Here is a 10,291-nt window from a genome sequence, read left to right on the forward strand (position 1 = left end):
TAATTTACTCAGCAAGGCCATCTTTACTTCCTGCAGAAAGAGTACACTGGCCAGCAGTTTTGCCATGAGAGTACACCAAACAAAGGGGACAGGGTCATTTATAACCTGATGCGTCCACCCTACTGCTGTGTCCAGTTTCCATTGGCTGGAACGGGACCTCACATTCTGTATTTGTCCCGACTGACTAGCAATTTAGAACTTTTTAAAAGACGCAAAGGCAGAGGAGGAAAAAGGAAGGAGGAAGTAACTTGTGGAATGCTGAGAAAGGTAAAAACACCTTTAAATAAGGAAGAGAAACAGGCTATGGCCTAATGCTTGCTTGGACCAGTTTAAGCATGCCAGGGCAAATATTCAGGCTAAATTGCAGGAGCTAAGAACAAAAGTACATTGATTTCTTTATCACGGCTAGCAGATATTTAAAAATGTTAGCACAGGTCTTTGAATAAATTTTGCTCCTAAGAGAAGTTACTACTTATTCCTAATTAAATGGAGAGGAAAATCTTTGAAGAGGAACCTCTACTTTACTTTTTACAAGAGTATTCTGATTGTTGCTTTGCCTCGACTGTCCATTACAGTAATTGTGCCTACCTTGCCTTTGGTGTTTGAGTGCCTCCGCTTGGCCTCTGTCACCTTAGGATACAATTATTCTCATTGCATTTAGGTTTTCCAATTGAGTGACTGCAGTTCCCACTCTAAAATCAGGCATACAGGAGAGCACACAACTCTTCAAGGATACTGGTGCTCCCCTCACAAATGTATTTCACAAAGTATTGGTGAACGGTATGTATTCTGAACCCTCCCAGTTGAGGTGAGTAGGTCTTTTAAGTGACAAATCCATTCTAGCATTCCAATCTCTCTAAGCCTTTGGAGTCCTTCCTCTACATTAAACCAAGGGAGATCAGTCCTTTCCAGCTTTCTCACAGTGGGCTATATTTTGATCCATGCTTCAATTAACCAAGTAAATGAACTATTGGGTCTTTTTCAATTCCTCATGTTGCAACATTAAATGCAGAATCTCTTCTTAGTGGTCCTTTATCACTAAATTCAGCCTGACCCAACTTTATGTTCCTACCTCCATTATCCCACACCCTTACTACCCTTTCCCATACTTGTCTCCTGGATTTCTGCTTATATACATTAGAAAACTTAAGTAGTTCTTTGGGAGTGTGGTTACACCTTCTAGTGGGTCACACTCTGTACCTCACCTCTAGGGGCATGCCAGGACTTGAATCTAGTTACAGGTCTAGAATCACAGCGGGGTCCTGGGGATGGGTCCTAAGGAAAATCAGTGTTGTTTTGCCTGGCAACTGCCTTAAGGGAGGCCATCACTGTTTCCTCAGGCAATGCAGGGTTAATCTCCTCAGACAAAGGCTGAAAGGCTCATACTACTGTGGGTGGGGGAGATTTTGCTACCAAGGAGGGGAGGTGGGGAGACCACTTCCTCTGGCAAAACAGGTTCATCAGAATTTAGGAACTCAGTGTCCCCCACTTCTTCAGAGTCCTCCCACATGTTCCGATTCTAACTTACAAGGTTTTATTCTTTCCTAATGAATGCCCTCACTTTAACAGTAGACACCTCGTGAGGCTAAGAGTGCACCTTTTCTTGTAGGTTAGCCACTGGCATAATAAGAGCCTGTGTTTGATTTTCAGCAATTTCAGCCCTTTGTCTACTGAAGAGAAGATTCTCACCCAGGGCACACTTGGAAACTTTTAGGTTATGTATGTGCTTCTGGAGCCAGGAGCTAGAATCCCTGAACTCATCCCTTTTTTTCACCACTTTGTCCAGTAAACGTAGCAATCAACCAACTTCATTATATTCTTTGGTTTTCCACAAATGTTCAAAGGTATCCTTTATAGAATAACTAAACTAACTCCTTGTCTCTCGGGAACAGTGAATCAGCGTATCAAATGCATTTATTTTTACTATCGGTGCTCTCCCTACTATTAGAAGTAGAGTTCTTAGCATTTTTAAGACTAATCACATTAGAGAAGCAACTTCAGAAACCCAAAACCAACTAAAGAAATTCATCCTTAAAATTCCGTTCGTTTAAAATCACTCCTGGTACCAAAACCCGTATGAGGGTTCTCCAGAGGGGCAGAACCAATAGGATATATGCATATATACAAGGGATTTTATTAGGGTTAATTGGCTCACATGATTACTAGGTGAAATCTCCTGATAGGCTGTCGGCAAGCTGGGAATAGTCTGTAGTGTAGTTCAGTCCAAGTCCAAAAGCCTCAAAACCAGGGAAGCCAACAGTGCAGCCCTCAGTCTGAGCCCAAAGGCTTGAGAGCCTCCTCCAGGCTGTTGCCGGTACAAGCCCCGGAGTCCAAAGTCCAAAGAACCTAGAGTCTGATGTCCAAGGGCAGGAGCAGAGGAAGCAAGCGTCTGGCACAAGAAGAAAGAGAGAATCAGAAAACTTAGCCAACTGTTTATCTCCCTTCTTTTGCCGGCTTTGTTCTAGCCCCACTGGCAACCATTGGATGGAGACTGCCCACGTTGAGGGTGGGTCTTCCTCTCCCAGTCCACTGACTCCTCTAGCAACACCCTCACAGCCACGCCCAGAAAAAATGTTTCACCAGCCGTTTAGGCATTCCTCAAATCCAGTCACGTTCACATCTAATATTGACTATCACAGATATCAAGGCTCATTTAAGAAAATGACCAAACTATACTATAAATATTCTACAAATCACATAACTAAGTTTATTTTTAAAAGAAAGTTATTAGAATTAGCCTCAAAGCAGCGTTTTATCTTGTTCTGGATTAAGCAAATTGGCTAGTAGAAATGCATTTTTCCCAGGTGTCTGAGAATAACAGCAATATAGTCTCAAGTTTAAAATAATTATCTGAACAACTCCATGGATATTGTTAATATTATATCTTTTTATTGTTCTGTAGATGCAAAACATAAATGTGTTCTAAGACTGTGAAAATCAACTAAAATTTATTATGCAGGAGAAATGTGTATGAGGTATAAAAATGATTAAAGGGAATATTTATGGGAGGGGTGATATGAAAAGGCTCATCTCTTATTGTTCCCTATATAATACAGACCTAGGGATTTATAAATGAGAATCAAATTACATGTTGGGGGTTAGGGAGCTCACATAGCTCTCTGTATACTGGTTCGACAAGAATTTCTTCAATAAGTTTGTAGAAAACTTGGGCCACATTTGGGGAAAACAAATTCCATGTATATATTGGAGCTAAAACAATGAAAGCCTAGTTGTTTGAGCTTCGTTAGGTGTTCCCCTTCAGCTTACAGATTTGTTGAATCCAAATTTCTGAATTTTAGATAGCTTTGGGGTGTGAAGTGTATGTATGACTTGTCCATATGTATACCATTTACATGAACAATTCTCTTATTCACTGTACAGAAGGAGAGGTATATGGTCCCTTTAGACAAATTGGTTATATTTAATGGTTCAAGAACAACAAAAGGCAGATAATCTTTACCTAGAGGAATAAAGCCCTGATAAGGAAGAGTGAGTATGGCGTTTCTTATAGGACTACTGGAATTAAGTTTGGAAGGAAAATAAAGAGAGGTGAATGAGCCCCCATTCTTTGTGAAATAATTAAATAGAATTAATTTTAAAAGGTAATGCTAAAAAATGTTGAAAATTAAATCAGGAGAATTTCCAAGGAACTCAGTAAAAATAGCTCATCAGAGGGGAGAAAAAAGTTAAAAAGAAAAACATAAGTAAATAACACACCTTATATTACTGTTACTGTATAAAATAATATATATTTTTTCAGCATTATAAAGCTAGAAAAAAAGTTCTGGCAGCATAACTTACATACTAAGAGCTAAATAAGTCTTAGAATATTGCTATATTGAATCCTAACCTCTCCATAGAATAGTTGTTTTGTAGGACTTATAGCTACATGGCTCATATATGCCAGCAACCAAAGGCTTATATTTACACTTGCTCAGTCTGTGAAATATTTTTGATAGGCCTATCTATGAGTTAGCACTGGTTATGATTTAGGTGGCCTACAACTCAGGTTTCATATTAGGTTTGACAATTTTTCCTTCATGTCACAAACTTTTCATGTTTAGTGAAGCCTTATAAAATCATTGGCAGGGGGAGTATGTTCACACACATGCACACACACATACTCACACACACACAGCCATAAAACAAAGCAAAACAAAAAACTAGGCACCTGCCTGCTCTATTTCCCCAAGTTTTCTCCAAGAACACCAAAAGTGGTCTTTAGTATCTGTAGGATAAAAGATTATGAAACTGTGCTCCATCTACCCTCCACATCAATTTCTCAATTATATAAAGCACGCTGCAAGTAAAATGATTTTTTGAAGTATCTTTTTCTTTCAAAAGGCATCCTTTTAATCACATACACTCAGCAGATCTTTAACTTGGCCAACTTAATGTTCTTAAAGTTCTTCCTAAACTTTATCTGTAATATTGTAGAGTTGACAACCACAGTGGTACTGTCACTAGGTAGGATCAAATTGCTACACATGTTGACATATGATAATAGACTCTTAGGCAGTGAAGATACTTTAGGATACTTTCTCTCCCATACCTAATTTTAGAGTTCAATAAACAGAGACAAAGAGAAGTGAACTGTTCACACAGCATGCAAGTAGCACCTCTAGTTCCTAATGTAGTCTAAAGCCATTTTGTTTTTTTTTAATTTTTGAAAAAATAACCACAATAATTATTACAAATAAGATGTATATAGGTACACTGAATAAAATTTTTACTTTTTAAATACACCGAACTTGAAAAAAAAATTGGCATATTTGGGTCCCAGGGAAATCTCATAAATGGAATACTTTTGAGAGACTTGATTTTATTTAACAAAGACTGAAAGACATGCCTCATACACATTAAAAATCTAAAATGTATCATTTACCAGACACCTACTAAGTCAAGCATTATGGAAAACACCGGGAATACAAAAACAAAAAAGTCAAAGGTTTGGTCTGAGAATAGTGCACTCTCATATGACAGTATGTTGTCTCTACAATGCACAAGTTATTAAAGGAGGAACATCACAAGAAAGAAAATGTTCAGTAAATATTTGACAGTTGGATTATTTTTATTCGCTTAATAAAATGGAATTTTAAATTAATACTTTGCATATTTTAACAATGAAATTAATTTTTATTGTCATAAATCTTGGGAGAATTCACAACAAACACAATAGATTAAAAGTACTGTTTTCCTCACTGAGCTCTTTAAAGTTTGTAACATCTGAATCATTTTTTTATCCTCTTACCAATGTTTTATTATACTTTACCAAAAAGTTAACTCATGACTTAGGCAAACATAAAGTGAATATCTTTCAATGATCTTTACTTAACTCATTAATTGATAAGTAAAATAAAACTAGTTCAAAGAAGAATACTAGTGCAAGTGCAAGTATTTTTAATCAACATAAAGGAGTGTCTAGGCAAGATTGTTAGGTTAAATACAAAATCAGTTAATGTCCAACAGGGCAATAAACCATAATGTTTGAGATTGTCTTTTCCACAGGACAGAAACTATTGCAAACCTGTCAGAAGAAGAATATGCAAGTTGGCCTCTGCCCCTACAGATCTGTAGAATAGCCCAGTCAATCAAATGTCAATCAAAGGGGCAAGCCCATGGCCGCACTGGAAAAAGACCTAGTAATTAATCTCTTTGGCCTAGTTGGAAGTTTGAGACATCTTTTACTCACACCAGTATGCCTTGATTATTAAGACACTCTGAAATAATTGCTCTTCTCTACCTTCTACATCACTCACTTGCAGAATGTATTTGGCCTGAGTTAGTCTTATTATATTTTTTAAAGTAAGTCCATGAGCCAGTTGTTCAACTTCTATGGCAGAGAAAATAAAAAAGAAAATGTCTGAGTGGGAAGCTTTATTTACCTGGAGAACAAAACCTTCTGAAGTTTCTACTATTTAGAATAGGTTCAACCTACAGTTTGTTTAAATGCCTGTTTGAGGTCAAGAACATTTAAAGTACTCCCACATTTTCAGTGGGTACATGGAAGCATTAAATCTGGCTGTTTAAACACATTGAAAAAGCAGAAAATATGCGATTTCTGAGTCAGTTGATCTCAAGTGTCCCTGAAGAATTTAATAAGTCTGTTAAGCCCTCAAAAGCAATGCTTTTGGAAATGTTTTTACATTAGAGTTTTGCCTCAGGAGCATCTAATAATTTCCTTGTTTTTATAAGACATAAATATAGACGTATTGTTGCTATTATTACACTAATTTTCATTCTCTGTTTCTATCCCTGCTTTTGTGACAATAAGGGAAAAGAATGTCTGCAAACCTAGTTGGGGGAAATAAAAAAATGGGTTTCAAACGTAGATTATAGAAGAAAATCTGAAATTTTTGAAGTAATATGTGATAGAAATTAATTCATTATTAAAATATTACTAAAATTATGCAATATGATAGCAAATGATACAGTCTGCTATAATATCGTATGATTTGAAAATAGTATATGAAAATGTTTCAAAAAGCATAAGAACTGTAGCTATATATGTTTTTCCTTTGATAACCTCTTAATGTTAAATTGTACTGAAATTTTTTTGTGTGCAGTCTTTGACTTTTTATATTTTAAAAAGTTAATTAAATTTGCAGTTCTAATAAGGCTAACTGTTATCCAAGAAAAAAGATGATCGATGTTGAGCTTAGTTTTAAAATATCAACCTCATAAGCTATTGAATAATTTTCATAAGGAATATTTATTAATCTTCAAGATTTATTTTAATCTTTTCATTATTTAACAGAAGAAGCCATTTAGATTTTACAGAAATGTAGCTCCTCATACATTATATTGTTCCTATGAAGAATTAGATTGAATAAAGCTGCTTTGAATAAAGCTTGTATTACCAGGTATGTACTTCAATAATTTTTTAAATGGACTATTATGTTGACATATTTAGTTTCTGAACAAAATCTCAAATTTAAAAATTGTAGAAATCATGAAAAAATGTGTAGTCTAAAGTCATATAACAAAATTTTATAACAATTTTCTTTTCATAAATAATTTTATAACAATTGTATTTTCATAAATAATTCAGATTTTCACTAGTTTATTATTACTGATGTTTCACAGAGCTACAACTGTGTGCTGCATGATCTAGAAAAAAATATGCTAGCAACTAAAAACTTAACTGTGAAAAGTTTTGCCTTTTTCTTTAAAATCTCTTAAAAATCTCATGTGATTTGCTAGCACTCTTTCTGATAATATAGAAAGCAAAATAATTCAGCTGTGAAAACAAGCAAAATTTCTTCTAATATACAACAGCTGAGTGCCCTCACTGTCTTTACAAACAATCCATTCCTTCTCTAGTCACAGGTATTTTTTTAAATCAAGTTTCTATTGTGGGTACAATGTGGTTTAGTGAAGGTTCTCTTTTCTTATAGAAGAAAAATTAGAAAAATGAAAAGGCAGACGGAGCCTAAAATTGTTTTAGTTTATGTTATATTGTCCTTGAAAAGAAAGAAAAGAGGATAATTTAGCCAAAAACAACAAACATCCAGTTACCACAAATTCCAGCTTCTCAGGTTCAGAGTAAAGGAGACCAGTTAACTCAGGGATATCAAGGCTGCTGGTGAAATTAAATACAAAAATATACTGTCCTTTGAGTTTCCTTTAATAGATAGCATTTGGAGGGAATCTCTATGCTTGCTATTTAAGCCTTTTGTAAAACAATAGAAAGTGGTGGAGATGGTAGAATCACATTTTCTAAAGTACACATGCACTCATTCAGAACCTCAACAAAGAGAATAAACTCTGGCTGCTCAGAGAAAAATAGAAGTAACAGTTTCCTGAGAATTGTTAAGCCAACACACTATTAAATATACCACCTAACATTGTTCTTTTCCTCTCTCTTTTCACTTTTGCAGCTACCACATGTGATGGAAAGAATCCAAGTTAAACACTCTCACCAGAGCATGCTCCAAGACAGATGACTGAGCCCCAGGCTTGGCCAATACAATGCACTTCTATTCTCTATTTATTTTTGTAGTTCAAAGACCTGGCAGTAACCCACTTGATGCCTGCCATAAGGACCAGTACACTCCTGATTACTGCCCAGCGATTTTATATCTGTATGCCAGCTACTCAGACCACGTATAAAGAGTAGAGGGATTTTTTGAAAGGAAAAGAAACCCCGGCTTTCACTTATACTTTGAAATTTCAGATGATATACTGCCAACTTACAGACCTTGCTTTAATCAGCAGCCACATGAAAAGGCTGTTTCTATTTACTCTAGGTCATTTAGGAAACAAGCAATAAGTAGGCCGTGCAAAATTTCAGCTTCTCTTAAAGTTGGCATGTTTTCCTCAAATAGAGAGTTGAATCTTGATTTCATTTTCTGAGTAGAAATATTTACAATCCTGTCATACATGAATTTTAGCCTTCCTTCTGTCTAACAACAAATAGACTTTTAAAACAATGCTTAGCGTTAAACTGGAGGCTGTTTTGTAAAGGTGGGTCTGTATAGATTTGAATAATGACTACGCTGCTTTACTGCTCTAGTTAAAATTTCATCAAATACTGACTTTAGCTGGAAAAAGATAATTTAAGCCAATTCTATTTTAGTTTTAAATTGTGTATATATAAAAAGGTAATCTTGCAGAACATAAAGTAACAACTACAATATTCAGAAATTCATTAATATTAGAAAGATAAAAAATGATTAGGGTACCAATATATTCTTTGGTCCATAATGAATTTCTTTTCTCTTGGTTGTTCATACTATTTTGATTATCAGTGTAATGAAGAGATTTTGTGTAGTCCTTAATATTGTGACAAAGTATCATATTCGTATTATCAATTTTTAAAAAATATTTTCTTCCTTTATTATGTAGAGTCAATATTATACCATTTTCCACCGTAAACTTGCAACTTGGTATCTGACACTTCACACTTCACAATTGTAAAAGCCTTACAACAATACAATTTCACTGATACCCTCACCATCTACTATGGACTAAATTGCATCCACCCAAATATTCATATACTGAGGCCCTACCCTAAATCCCTAAATGTGACTATTTAGAGATTGGGCCTACACGAAGGTAGTTAAGATTAAATAAGGTAATAAGGATATGGCCCTGATCCCATAGATTAGTGTCCTTATAAGAGGAGAGAACAGAGGAATGTGGGTTCTCTCGCCCTTACTCTTGCTGTCTCTTTTTATTCTCTCTCTCTGCCATGTGAGGACACAGAGGGAGGACATCTGTCTAAAAGCCAGGAAGAGAGCCCACATCAGAACCAAAATGGGCCAGCATTTGGTGCCTTGACTTAAACTTCTCAGCCTCCAGAACTGGGAGAAAATGAATTTCTGTTATACCAATCTATGGTGTTTTGTTATGGCAGCTTGAGCTAACTGAAATGCTATTTTTCATCTTTTGTGCTACTGTTGTAATATTTTAAGTTTTATTATAACTATATAACTACATTTAACAGTTTTTGTTTTATTTTTCTTATTTGTTTTAAACAGTCTGTTTTATTTTTTTAAGGGAAATTGGGACATTTAACAAAACCCTTTTATGCTTACTGTCCCCTCTCCTGCCCCTTGTTTTTAACCATTTCTAGTATCTTCATTCCTAATAATAGAGCCAAGTTTCCTCTGATGTCATTTCCTGTCAGTGTAATGAACATTCTTGAGCATTTCTTTTAGCACAAGTCTACTTGCAATATTTTCAGTTACTACTTATCTGAAAATGTTTTCATTTCATTCTTGTTTCTAAAGAATATTTTCACTGGAAATAGAATTCTAGAAAGATTGGTTTTTAAGCATTTTAAATAAATCTTTCTGTAGCTCTAGGCCTCCATGGTTTCAGATGAGAAATTAGCCATAATCTATATCATGTTTTCTGTGTAAGTACTACATCTATTTTTTTCTTGAGCTAATGTCTTTATTTTCTCTTGATCATTTTTAGCCTGAAGCTGAGTTCTCTTGAATCTATCAGTGGATAGTAAATATTTATTATTAAATCTGGAAAAATTATTGCCATTATATCTTCAAATGTTTACTGGTCATATTCTTATTGTCTTCTTTTTCTGGGATCCTAATTACACACATAAGATTGCTTGAGAGTGACTCTTAGTTCTCTGAGGCTCTGATAATTTATCTTATATTTTTTTCTCTTTTTTCATATTGAATAATTTCTATTATTTAGTTTGCTGACCCCTTTTCCTATCATCCTCAATCTGCTATTAATCCCATCAGAATTTTTTTCATTTTAGACATTGTAATTTTTAGTTTCAGAATTTCCATATGGTTCTGCTTCTTTTTTCCCCATAGTT

General features: G+C 35.0%; 1 long non-coding RNA gene across 2 annotated transcripts; it reads left to right on the forward strand.

Annotated features, from left to right (window-relative positions):
• Nucleotides 1–204: 204 nt before the first annotated feature.
• LOC129035681 (uncharacterized) lies at nucleotides 205–9,443 on the forward strand. 2 transcript variants are annotated; one of them, XR_008502280.1, is made up of 4 exons: nucleotides 205–267; nucleotides 3,382–3,549; nucleotides 6,758–6,863; nucleotides 7,881–9,443. It is a non-coding gene; the product is annotated as an uncharacterized LOC129035681 (long non-coding RNA). The 2 variants fall into 2 exon arrangements; XR_008502281.1 differs by having other exon boundaries at nucleotides 3,382–3,489.
• The last annotated feature ends 848 nt before the right edge of the window (nucleotides 9,444–10,291 follow it).

The sequence above is a fragment of the Pongo pygmaeus genome, chromosome 3, assembly GCF_028885625.2.
Source record: "Pongo pygmaeus isolate AG05252 chromosome 3, NHGRI_mPonPyg2-v2.0_pri, whole genome shotgun sequence".
NCBI lineage: Eukaryota > Metazoa > Chordata > Mammalia > Primates > Hominidae > Pongo > Pongo pygmaeus.